The sequence below is a fragment of the Tachypleus tridentatus genome, chromosome 12 (assembly GCF_004210375.1).
Source record: "Tachypleus tridentatus isolate NWPU-2018 chromosome 12, ASM421037v1, whole genome shotgun sequence".
NCBI classification, from domain to species: Eukaryota; Metazoa; Arthropoda; class Merostomata; order Xiphosura; family Limulidae; genus Tachypleus; species Tachypleus tridentatus.
Genome location: NC_134836.1, coordinates 59,324,061 through 59,338,910, shown reverse-complemented (window position 1 = coordinate 59,338,910; position 14,850 = coordinate 59,324,061).

Below are 14,850 nucleotides of genomic sequence, written 5' to 3'. Positions count from 1 at the left end.
TTTTGCTTTCTTTTCATTTATATTTTGTTTAAAACAACTTAGTATTAAAGATTATATTTTATACTATATTTCAATTTATGAACTAAAACTTAATAATATAGTTTCAAATTGTCGTATTTATAGTCAGAACAGACGCTATTACCATTACTGACTTCAAGTTTGTGTGAAATATTCGAAGTGAAGTTCGAAGTTAATCAAGAGACTGATTTCTCTTTACTCTTAATGGCTGTAATGACAATCTCCAAGTTCACCCGAAGGTAATTAAATAATCATGAAGTCTTCAGTTGGCGATGAAATCCATAGCACACATATCCGAAACGTAATAATCGCAATTATCAATAACGCCTGACAAATACACAGATTAAAACTTATTTTAAATCTGACATAATACGGAATTACGTAAAATATTACATTAAAGAATCTGCAAACGCCTTCGACAAATGCTGATATTACAACAACGAATATGCTACGATTCCAGCCATAATCTGTAAAATAAACCAGCATTACTTCGAGTTCAAGTCAAGTAAACATTGGTTTCAGTACTGAACAAATTTGGACAGATATATTTTTTGGCAAACTACAAAACTGTTTTACAGCATGATGGTTTCATCAGACGTGCTTACTTTCATCTGTGTAAAAGGTTTAAGTGAATCATGCATACCACGAGAAATGACACTCCTGTTTGTACAATTCAGGCATGACGTATTTCTATCTCTTCCACAAACCTTAGCAGCTTTAAAAGTTACCGAATATATATTGATGTACGAGAAAATTAAATTTTCTTTTTTTTTTATTATATGTCAGCGCAAACCTAATAATTCTTCTAGCCGAGAGAGTTTAAATATTAGATTTTATCAAAGGTTTAAGAATTGTAAGAAGTATTATATATTGAATTTTCAAATCTCATTAATGTGCAAATTAAAAAATGTTCATTTATCTACTTTCGTATAGATTAGTCCAAGCTACTAATAACTGTATTAGGCCTCTCTTGTTATTATGATTCTAATCAACATTAACGTTGATTTATATCTACCCAACAATGTTGGAATTGTAACGGATTTACTTTAATATCGATATTTCTAAGAATGTGTGTTTATACGTATGTAGAAATACGTGTAACTTATGCTGTTAAACATTTATTGCGAAATTCCCGCCTGTTCTCTCAATGTGGGCTCGGCATGGCCAGGTGGTTAAGGCACTCAATTCGTAATCTGAGAGTCGCGGGTTCGAATCCTCGTCACACCAAACATGTTCGCCCTTTCAGATTGGGGGGGGCGTTATATGTGATGGTCAATCCCATTATTCGTTGGTAAAAGAGTAGTCCAAGAGTTGGCGGTGGATGGTGATTACTAGCTACCTTCTCTCTAGTCTTATACTGCTAAATTAGGGACGGCTAGCGCAGATTGTCCTAAATTTGTAGGAGGTTCTCGAGTGTAAGAACCATCAATGTACTCTGTGTGTATGTAAAATACTAGTGATTGTAGTATTTTACACGCTAACAGGAAGTTTTGTATTATTGGTTTGCTACAGCTAGTTTATTATGTACCTTGGACGCTATAACTGTGATGAACACTATCAATCGAGAAACTACAGGTATTTGACCAGGAACATTTATAGATTTCGAACATTAGAAACTATTTAACTTCAGACGGTTAACTTCGGACGTTAGTAATTTTAAGAAGACATTATATAAATTCAGCTGTGGAAACTCACGTGACACCAGCCAATAAAAGAGTGTGTGTGTGTTCTCTTATAGCAGATAGATCGATGTGGCTTTGCTATAAGAAAAACACACACCAAATTGTAATCCATAATATAATGAGTTGATAAGTTAGCCAGAATACATTGTAATCCATAATATAATGAGTTGATATGTTAGCCAGAATACATTGTAATCCATAATATAATGAGTTGATAAGTTGTAATACATAATATTATACAAATACAATAACGGTTTTACTGCAGTCTTCTGAGTACTCTCACAAAGGAGAAATTTGTGAAGATTTCTAGTAATTTTTATTGTTTAATTAATTAATAAGTAGCTTTAATCTCGTGCACTTATTCATTCAGTTACTTTTGACTATTTTATTTTACTTACTATTCACTTTAGTGATGGCGCAATTTTTCTACAAGCCAAAATTTTTCCCATAATACTTTTTTTGTTTGTTTTAGAATTTCGTGCAAAGCTACACGAGGGCTATCTGCGCTAGCCGTCTCTAATTTAGCATTGTAAGACTAGAGGGAAGGTAGCTAGTCATCACCACCCACCGCCAACTCTTGGGCTACTCTTTTACCAACGAATAGTGGAATTAACCATCACATTATAACGCTTCCACGGCTGACAGGGCGAGCATGATTGTTGCGACGGAGATTCGAACCTTCGACCCCTAGATTACGAGTCGAACGCCTTAATCCACCTAGCCATGCCGAGACCCAATAATACTTAGTATGTGCATAAAGAGAAACTAAATATTTACTTTTAGATATTCCCAAATGCTTTATTTAATCTTGTACTTCCACAACTGTTATTTGTTTAGTTCTTGTTAAGACATTTATTAATATTTGTTAGTTACACAAAAACGTCATAATGTTGTTCCCATAGAAAAACACTTCAAAACTTTGTTTTTGTTTTCATTCTTCCTTCCTTTAATATAACAAAGCTATTCAAAGTGCTTTTTAGTGTATTAAGAAGACAAGGTGATAGGACCTATGTATGAAAAAAAAACTTAACAATTTTATATTTAAAACGAGATTTTAGTGATAACCAGAAAACCCTCTGTAATTGGCGATTATGTAACGAATAAACAAAACTTAATTTTTCGTTTACAAATAGTAGTAACATAAGGTGATAGACCTCCTTTTATTAACGTTTAGAAACGAAAATTGTGTCATTGTGGACATCTCATTGTTGTAAATGAAATAAAACATTAGAGCATTGTGCTCTATATTTTAGTTGTAGAATTTTAATCACAGTAGATGGGGTGCCAGTACCCTGGACGGAAGTTATATAAATTCATGATTACTGAAAGGTTACCTTAGAATATAAAAATGTTTTCCCCTTATGTATATATACATATAATTTAAAAAAGAACAGAAAAAAACAAATTGTGAAACCGTAAATATGAATATACCTCTCATGGACGCAACAATTCTTCAAGCCAAATTTCGTGAAGATCCATCCACACCCTGCGAACTATTTATATAGATATACAACAGACAGTATTATTATATTTGTATAGGTGGCACCAGCATTTAGATATACGTGTGATGTATTCATGACGTCATATCTGCACTCTGAGAATGGAGAAAAATAAAGTTCTCCGTGGAAGGAAAGAAAGGCGAAACGGGAAAATCGCGATCCCTGTTGCAAATCTACATAAACACAGGGTAAAAATTTCGCAAAGTTTGGATTGCATATTGCGTAATAGGAAAGGTTTTCCAGTATCATTCAAGCAAGAGTTCCATAATAGTGTGATGTTATTATATGCAGACCCTGAAGTGCTTGGCAGGTTAGAAACGCTTAGAGTCTTCATTAATTTATTATAAGCATTTTTTACACGAAGAATATAATCTGAGTATTGAGAGACAAAATTACATTGATTTGAATCACTAAAATAATAACCAAATAAGATCTTTATACGATACGAATAAGGTTTTGTCGGAGTAGACTATTGGATTCCACACTGGATTACTTTTTTTTTACTTTACTACAAATGTTAACGTAAATGATACAAATTATAGAAATTAAGAATCCAAGTTTATTTTGTGTAAATTCAGTTATCTTTTGGAGGCAAATCAGTAAGGAATTTCATGATGTGATAGGACGTAATAAGTTAGTAGAGTCAGAACAATCTATTGTGTGACATAAATGCACTGGATGTAAGCAAGTAGTCACTTGTGGATCTGGTTATTAAAGGTTCGAGTCGCGATAAAAGCTGCGCACATTTAGCACTTCATGTGGCCTTACAACAATGACAGTTAACCAGCCTTTATACAGTTTGACGGTAGCCGCACTGATGACAGATGCTTTTGATGGGGCAGCAGTTCGTGTTATTAGACATATCAGAAACCCAGAGGTCTCTGACCTGACTGAGTCGTCCATGAAACAAATAAGGCTTCATTCAGGCTGGAAATATCAAAATTTAAATTGAATAAGTTAATATCATGTGTATTATTATTGTGAATTTATTAAAGACGATTCCGCTAAATGTGTTTTATATACGTCATGCTATGAATATTCATTAACTAGCTAATATGTATATATATATATACACACACAAGCTATATATACATATATATACCTGTGTTTCTGGCCGTACGTATTGTACTTATAGAAACATTGTTTTTTGTTTAACCCCCTTCATTCATTCCATTGTGCAAGTCCTGCAATCCTTTGGAGGCATAATTATGTGTGTGTTTTCTTATTGCAAAGCCACATCAGGTTATCTGCTGAGCCCACCGAAAGGAATCGAACTCCTGATTTTAGCGTTGTAAATCCGTAGACACACCGCTGTACTAGCGGAGGGGGCACATATTTATGTTTCTTTTTTAGTATTAAAGAGGAAAATACCAATTTATGTTTATAATTGATTTATAATTATACATAGCTTAGCAGACAGCACTTACCAAGACATTTCTGTTAAACATTTGGTGATCGTATATTAGAGGAATAAAACACATAAGTATCAAGTTATCCAAAATGGCGAGTTTTGTGTAAAAAGTGTTTTATTTTCATATTTTTTAATCCTAGCACCTAGTCGAAACGAATGTTGCCTGTTTACTTGTTTCATCTTCGTTCTTCTGAACACATAATAGGAAGAAACAAGACACACATCTAGAATTGGTTTGTTTTCAACTTTTGGTCGTTTCTTCTGCACATTTACGACCACGCTAAAGTCGTATATTGTTAACAAAGATATCCCCGTCTACACTTAGCTATAAATACATGTTTCAGTTGACGTGTATTTTTCTTTAATATTATTCTTTCTCACAAGTCACGTTAACAGAGGAATATTTCAAAACTGCTTTGACAGCAATGTCATTGTGCATGCCGTACATGTCCAGTTCCAGCATCCGCACAAATCACTTTTGTTTGTCTTTTCTCTGAAAAGCACGTATGTAGTCAACTCTTGTACACCTCTGTACTATTATCTAAGGGCCATTAGAGAAACTTGAGTCTCTAAGAAAACGTTAAGGAAACTTAAGAAATCCTGTTCAGTTGAGAGAGTTTATTACCTGAAAATAATGACACAATTTAATAAAGAACAACCTAGAAGATAATTCGAGTTTAGTTATTCTTATGCGCGTCATATGGTTCTTAGTCTAAAATTAATAATTTCCTATCTTCATAAGTCACCTTCACACAATCGCTTCATCAACAGTTTCTATTCTACTTTATATATTAATTTTACGAAATGTAAATTCATATAAAAATAAAGTCACTCAAATCAGAAATTAATTAGTAAGAATCAGATAAAGCTGTGTTAATAATGTTATAAAATAACATTATTTTTTTAGTATAAGCATTACGCCGTAATTTAACGAAATAACTTGTATTTCTTTTTATTTCAGTGAAATTAATTTTCTTTTTAAACAGAATCTTTACGGATGTGCCAAATTCTCTATAAAATGGTGACTTTGATATTCTTGAATTTTTCATACTAAACACACACAAAAAAATCTAAGTGTCTGTCTGTTTGTCTGTTATATAGCTACTCTTATATCTCTAGGCAAACCTCAAATAGACTTTTTAGGGTAATAGTTTGAAACTATTGCAATAATACGTAAACTAACTTGACGTTTCTACTCCAACAGCCACTATAAGACTGATCTAAAAATTTGTTTTGTTTCTTTTTTGTTTACTTATACCCGCTTCCTACTTTCACTAGTGACGTTTCGAGTTTAACACGTAAGATATTTTCACTTGCCAATGACCGTCAATTAATTAACCATGCAAACACTAGAGGAAAAACATTAAGACCTAAGTATTTGAAAGAGGTAAAAGCACCTTTACCGTCGCTACTTTGGCCGCTACCTCTTCAAACAAAGTAACCATGACCATCACACAACATACATCATGTTTTATGTATATAGATATTAAATTTTTAAGCCCTGTATTAAACATTTGATGATGTAATAATAAATACTGTAATAATATGTTGCATTTTAAATAAAATGTGGTAAAATTAGGATACTTGAGATATTTATTATAGGAATCACCCCCCCCCCACACACACACACACATATTTAAAATATATTATATTTAGAAGTTACGGTAGCTAAAATAACTGATTTTTCAGTTTTTGAAATTGTCTTTCAGCTGTTTTATGATAACCTCGTGAACACTGTTCACACTATTATTTCTGCTAAATGTCCTAATATTCATTCACTGCTATTAAACATTCGGGCAAAATCCTATTGGTGTATAAATACAGATATTAAAATGAACAAAGGAACTACTTTATTACATATATTACACTTAAAAGGAGATAATAACATTTAACACTTAAAATGAGTTAAAAAGACGAGTCAGACATATAACACTTTGGAAATATTGCGTTAACTTAATTACTAAGTTTTCTTGGACAATTTCCGCGTGGAATTGTTTGATTTGTTTCCTTTTATACAAATTGTGATTTAATGTATTTGTCTAAAAAAAAAAGAACTTTCACAAGTAAGCAGATTTAAAAATAAGCAGTATCCTATCTAGTTACTATACTTTCTTTCAGATGGTCACAGGATTACTTTCAGCTGTGAGATTCACATGGAACATAATCTGTATTCTATATCCAGTTACATACTGAACGGTATAACACATTGTACACCATTTGTGTCGATACAAGAGTTGACAAATAAAGTCATGACTGAGATGCTAAGCCTACTAGAATTTGCTGTTTCTATAATTCTTCAATAGAAGTAATAAGTTTCGAACGAAGATAAAGTATGTTATTATTTCCGTGACAAATAATATCTTATAATAAATTATAGTTGACTAAAATACGGGACGAACTTGAGTGCGGGATCTCAGGTAAAGATTAGAGAAATGTAAAAAGGAAACGTCTGTACAGTTCTTGTAAAATAATAACGTCTTTAACAGAACGAAATAACATAAACAAGATATCGTATGAAACAAATTACCTTCCATTATTTATATTAACCAGCTTTATTTCTAAAGTTGAATCTGAGAAATTCCTCCAAGATATAAGGAATTTACAATTCTAATAATATTAAAAAAAAAAAAAAAAGAGAATCTTCAATAGTCGCGGTAGTAATTAGATCTCAAAACAGTCAGGAGATGGAGCTCAGAAGTAAACGTTTGTACTAAGAATAGTGAGTTGAATCATTTTACTATTTCTGGAGGTACAACACAGTAGCACAGAGTGTGACATGACAGATACTTAATTTATCGCTGTAAAGAATATATCTCAAACAACTTATTTCTCTGTGCCCAACAGCATCAGGTACGGAGTCCCTAATTTTGCAGTGATGGACTAGAAAAAAAAACAGCTAGTCTACACTGCCCATCACCAATTCAAGAGTTACTCTTTTACAAACGAATAATGTGATTGACCGTCACAGTATAAAGTACTCATGTCTGAAAGAAATATAATGTTCGGTGACGTCAAGTCGAACCCGTAACCCTCAGATTGCGAGTCAAACGATCTAACTGCTATACCATGGCAGGGCTCGTTAATAATGTTTTTAGCATGCTTTTAGAAATTAAAAAGTAAACTTGAAAAGTAAACCTAATTAGCTTGCTTTCGTAATTAACTTATTTGTTTACATCTACATTGTTAGATTAAATGAAAAAGAATAAATGATAATTGTTAAACTTTATTTCTTATGCAAATGTTGAGCGCTAACAGGATAAATACCAATCAAATGTTTGTTAAAATCTAATAATCAACGGCTTTAATGAACTTCATTGTTTATCTTAGTGCAAAGTTACACGACAAGATATCTTTGTCTTCTCCACCACGAGGTATCGAAGCCCCAGTTTTAGCGTGGTATATCCGCAAACTTAATGATGAACCACTGATGGATTATTGTAAAAACAATTGTGTATTTTTTTGTGGAAGGAAAAAATAGTTAATATATTAAACAAAAGTAGGAGTGTTTAACTATATTGTAGCATTTAACAGTACTGTAGTTTTTAATTATATACTAGTGTTTAATAATATAGTAGTGTTTAATTATATAGTAGGGTTTAGTCTATATGGTAGTCTTTAACTATATAGAAGTGTTTATCCATGTAGTATTGTTTAACTATTAGTGGTGTTTAACTATATAGTAGTGTTTCACTATATTGTAGTCTTTAACTATATACTAGTGTTTAACTATGAAGTAATGTTTACCCATATTGTTGTGTTTAACTACATAGTAGTGTTTATCTGTATTGTAGTGTTTAGCTATATAGTAGTGTTTATCTATATTGTAGTGTTTAACTACATAGTAGTGTTTATCTATATTGTAGTGTTTAACTACATAGTAGTGTTTATCTATATTGTAGTGTTTAACTACATAGTAGTGTTTATCTGTATTGTAGTGTTTAACTACATAGTAGTGTTTATCTATATTGTAGTGTTTAACTACATAGTAGTGTTTATCTGTATTGTAGTGTTTATCTATATTGTAGTGTTTAACTACATAGTAGTGTTTATCTATATTGTAGTGTTTAACTACATAGTAGTGTTTATCTATATTGTAGTGTTTAACTACATAGTAGTGTTTAACTACATAGTAGTGTTTATCTGTATTGTAGTGTTTAACTACATAGTAGTGTTTATCTATATTGTAGTGTTTAACTACATAGTAGTGTTTATCTATATTATAATGTTTAACTACATAGTAGTGTTTATCTGTATTGTAGTGTTTAGCTATATAGTAGTGTTTATCTATATTGTAGTGTTTAACTACATAGTAGTGTTTATCTATATTGTTGGGCCATTGGAGTTAAAATGAGATTATGGAAGGCATGAATACATTTTTAATATTGGAACTTAAAATATTTTATATTCGCGAAAAACACACAGCCTTCCTTTTCTGACATCATTAATAATAATGTCGTGATTCATTCCACGCTCACGTTATACGTATTTGTAAAATTCATTTACGTGGTATCATCAATACGTGTAGACAACGACCGTACACGTTTTCTGTCTGAAAAATGTTGAAATATTTTGATTCAAAATTATATTTTAACCACAATGAAGATTCTTCGATGTTTGTTTTTCGGTTAACTTCAAATTGTTTGATGATATGTTAATTTTTTTTTCAATTTCTTCGATACAACAGAGATTTGGATTGAAGAAAGTATAAAGGGTTATATTCAATTTTCAGAATAATTCCTTAACAACGAGTACGTGAAAATCTCAATAACGAATGTATTGATTTGACTTTGTTTGAAATAAATCAAGCAATGGATAACCATGGATAACTTCATGGTAGTAGTTTTTAAATTTTACACTTTGAAATTATACTGCGTGAAATGAACAACATACTGGTACAGACACACTAGTAAAGAGTGCATTAATATCCTCCGAAAAGTCGGAACTCACGTTGTCTTCAAACGCTTTGGACATTATCGATATATGACCTACATATTTTCGTCACATTAAAGTTATGTCTTCTTGTTAATATTTGCGTATATTCATAATTCTCTTCACGTGTTCACTGAATTACGTACTCGGTACGCGAGACTAAGGAAAACAGATTTATAATGTAATGTAGGAATGTTCGCCTTCTCAGAACGAGAGTTTTCGGTATATTTAAGCGATGGAATTTTGTCTGATAATTTATCGATTGGAAGAAAAGATGCAAAGATGGGTTGTGATTGACAAATACGATGTTTATTGCCCTATGAACTGCCAATCTAAAAGAACTGTCGAAGAAAAAGACTTAATTAGATGTAAAACAGTCAAAAACTGAACTGAAAAGTGACTTGATCTGTTTGACAAACAAACACTTTTACGTTTCTTTCAGATCTTACTGGTCTCAGGGATTTCTTATTATTCATCGGGACTCGATCCATGTTTTGGACCGGGGAGATTCAGGAGCAGCGTTGACTTCTTCCTACGTGTCTGGTTTTACTTGTTTGTTGTTTTGAATTTTGCGCAAAGTTACACGAGAAGTAAAGCAGTGTCAGACTAGAGGGAAGGCAGCTAGTCATCACCACCCACCGTCAACTCTTGGGCTACTCTTTTACCAACGAATAGCGGGATTGACGGTCAAATTATAACGCTCCCTTCGGCTAAAAGGGCGAGCATGTTTGGTGTGACGGAGATTCGACACTCAGATTAGGAGTAAATTGCCTTAATAATCTGGCCATGCTGGGCCTAATCTCTCATGAATTGGTATTTTATTTGTACACTATCTAAACTCTAGGTAATTGACCTTATCATATTCTCCACTACCTCTAGGTAATGACCCTTGTCACATTGTTCATCACCTCTAGGTAATGACTCATGTCTCTTTGTTCGTTACCTCTAGATAATTATCCATGTCACTTTGTTCATCACTTCTAAGTAATGACCTATGTCACATTGTTTGTTACCTCTTGATAATGACCCTTGTCACATTGTTCATCACCTCTAGGTAATGACCCTTGTCACTTTGTTCATCACTTCTAAGTAATGACCTATGTCACATTGTTCCTTACTCACTGTATGTTAAATTTTTGTCAATTGTTCACAGTTTTAATTAACATGCCTTTTCCGTGCCATGAAGTAATACTATCTTGTATATTCTCACTAGCTTCATTTATGTATGATCGCACTATTAGTCCGCGTTCACAATATAGTTCCACTAAGCAGTCACACGCCTTCCCTCTAGTCTTACACTGCTAAATTAGGGACGGATCGGTGCAGTGGGCTAAAAACCTGCTCACTTAAATACTTGTTGAAGAATCCCCAAGCGATTGCGGCCCTATGATCCTAGATGGAATCTAATGGTAATAACTAAGTAGTCACACGCACATAATTCCATTTTTACATACAAAACCATTTTATAAGAGAGCTACGTCTGTGTCTAGGTTTCAGGTAGTCAAGCATTGTGTGGAAAGAGATACTTAGTGCTTGGTTCATCGTGTATTATGCAACTCTACAATTTACTAAAAATAATTAATTTTTATTAATAATTCTATTACAATATTGAAGCGAGTTATCCACGAGTCTGTCTGGTACTGTTGGCATGTTTGAATAGTTATGTAGAAATACCAAGTTTGTTGATCGTGGGAATGTATACACTTTCGTTAAAATATAGTTTTGTAATTGTCATAGTTTGTTGATGTGTGGTTTTTGATACATTTATCCATGTTATACAGACATATTCTACGACTGGTTTTATGAATGTTCTTTAAATTTGTAATATTTTTTTTGGTGAGTTATTTGTTTGTTCCCAGTAAGTTTCTAAAGTAACTAGCTTGTTTCCACATTCTGGGTTTTATGCTATTGATGCATGGTATCTAGTTTAATTGTAAGCCAAACATAATACCTAATACTTTTGCTAATGTTGCTGCCCGTTAGAGAATGTCATCTTAATATGACTATGCTATAAGTTAGTTTATTTTGTAAATAAAATGATTTGTGTTTTGTGCGCATTAATTGTAATTCTATTTCTTTTGGTAATGGTTGTGTGTAGGTTAAGGAAGAACCGATTTCAGAAACTTAATCGATGTAGGAAATGGCATATTTCAGGCTATCTGTGCCAGTTAGGAGTATGACCAGCATATTTCAGGCTAGCTGTGCCAGTTAGGAGTAGAACCAGCATATTTTGAGCTAGCTGTGCCAGTTAGGAGTAGGATCAGCATATTTCAGGCTAGCTGTGCCAGTTAGGAGTAGGACCAGCATATTTTGAGCTAGCTGTGCCAGTTAGGAGTAGGACCAGCATATTTCAGGCTAGCTGTGCCAGTTAGGAGTAGGACCAGCATATTTTGAGCTAGCTGCGCCAGTTAGGAGTATGACCAGCATATTTCAGGCTAGCTCTGCCAGTTAGGAGTAGGACCAGCATATTTTGAGCTAGCTGTGCCAGTTAGGAGTAGGACCAGCATATTTCAGGCTAGCTCTGCCAGTTAGGAGTAGGACCAGCATATTTTGAGCTAGCTGTGCCAGTTAGGAGTAGGAACAGCATATTTTGAGCTAGCTGTGCCAGTTAGGAGTAGGACCAGCTTGGTTTCCGACAGCTCTTATTATTAAACATGACTGTCGGGTCAATTAACTCCAACGGTGAACTTGATGGCCACTAGAACCGAAGAAACACATATATGTAAAAACATATAGGAGCTCCTCTACATAAAATAATTTCTCAACCCAAACCAGCCGTTTTTACATATATATTTTACTCTACAACTGGGTTTTCTTATGATCATTAATTATTAAAAGAAAACAAAAACCCAGAAAAACTTAGCAATACTTAAAGAAGTCACGAGCTGTAGGACTTCGTTTTTTCTTGATTATTAACGAATTTTGATTTTTTTTTCATTTAAAATCAAATAAAATTCACAAAACACAAGAACATATAAGATCTAAAATTTGAAACCGCTATAATTTATGACTTAAATAACTACACCCAATCAATTTTTTTGTTTTAATCCAACAAGCATTTCACAATAACTGAAGATGCTGAAAATGCGAAAAGGATTCATATAGAACACTTGAAGACTTGGCTAAGTAACCACTTCATGGGAGCTTGTCCAGCAGTGGTCTGCAAAATACGAGTGTTTATATTTTCCAAATATAACTTTCATTTAAAGGAACATCGATATTAAAATAGATCTATAACAGTAAATCTCTTGCAATCAACATGGAAAGAACGTGCCCTCAAATACTACGTAGAAGTCTATACTCGGACAGATTTGTCTTTTAATATTGTTTCGTAAAGGACTGTTTTATTTGAACAACTTTCAGACCCGTGCGAGTCTAAATTGCGTAGCATATACATGATAATTATATTGCTTCTACACGACTAGTGGATCTGGCGTGACTTAGTGGTTAAGGCACTCCACTCGCAAGCTAAGGGTCGCACTTTCTAGCCTCCGACAATAAACATGTCGCTTTTTCAGCCATGTGAACGTTATACTATAACGGTCAACTCCATTATTTGTTGGTAAAAGAATAGCCCAACAGTTGACGGTAGGTGGTGTTGACTAGCTCTCTTCCTTCTAATCTAACATTGCTGAATTAAGGACGATTGGCTCAGATAATCCCTCGTGCTTTGCGGTAAATTCAAAACAAATGTACACGATTTTTACTGTATAACTTATACAACAGTCCTGAGTAGTTTATATCAGGGGGGTCAAACTTACTTAACGTAACAGCCACGTACGATAAACTTCAGGTGTTTGAGAGACGCAAGACATGAAAAAATATTACACACACATTTTTATTGTTACATAAACATTTTGTAACGTACATTTTATATAAATATTAAGTTTGTTTGTTTATATGTTGTTTTTTTTTTAATTTCGCACAAAGCCACTCGAGGGCTATCTGTGCTAGCCATCCCTAATTCAGCAGTGTAAGACTAGAGGGAAGGCAGCTAGTCATCACCACCCACCGCCAACTCTGGGGCTACTCTTTTACTAACGAATAGTGGGATTGATCGTCACATTATAACGCCCCCACGGCGAGCATGTTTGGCGCGACGGGGATGCGAACCCGCGACCCTCAGATTACGAGTCGCACGCCTTAACACGCTTGGCCATGCCGGGCCTGTAAATATTAAGATATACATGTACGTAATAATATTTATTCATGTGTTTAGTTTTTAAACTGTTAATTTGTATTAGTTTCAATAATCACAAAGTACACATATATATATACCAAATATTTTCAAAATCCTGGCTGATATTGTTTTAACAATATTGAGCGTATTTAATATGGTACTAAATTACGGAAACATCTATGAAAAATATGTGAATTTGAATATATTGACATTAAACGAGACAGCCCAAAATATAAATAAAAGTGGTAAAAACACATATTTTTAATGATATTTATTTGTATTAGTAAATATCTGGTTAAAACATGGAGGTAAATATGTAAAACAATAAAACTAGAGTTATTTTAATCAGATACCACCTTACAAAATTTTAGTCTTGTCATAATATTTTCTGACACAAACAGACATTGATACAATTATCAGGTTATTTACTGCTAGTAGAGGTCTTGTATGTTTCAATCTTGGCTGTGAGTCGTTGAAATTCTGGCTGATATGTTGTCAAGGCTGTACGAATTAGCTCAGTCAGGTGTTGATTTGTAAGGATAACACGATACTTCGACTTCACAAACTCCATTACAGTGATTCACAGCAGTATGTTGTGCTGGAAATTGAGATGCGCGCACACTGGTTTTCTTCAGTTTAGGATATTTTATTTTTGGAACTTGCTTCCAGAACGCAATTGTAGAATGAGATTTATGAATCATATTTAGATCCAGGTCCTCCTGTAGTTCTATTAGTTCCATTTCCACAGCAGATGATTTTGTAACCAGAAGCTCGACAATTGGACAACCATCATTGATCGCATCAACCATGAATGGATTTACAAGAAAGGCGAAGCAGGCTTCAGATTCTGCAAGTCCTCAGATCTGTCTAGGAAATTATCAAGCAGCCCTTGTAATTTATCTTTGTATTCTTCCAGTTTGTGGTCTTTTATTTCAGTATCAGGGAATGTATTTACTCTCCTTTTGAGATTGGAAAAGTAACTGAAGTTTCTTAACAATTTGTCTCTTTGAAAAAGTCTTATTTTATTTTGAAAGCTGACAATTGTCTGAGTAAGATTAGAAACAATCTTATCCTTCCCCTGGAGTGCCAAGTTGAGAGTTTGTAGATTATTCATTATATCAGTAAGGAACA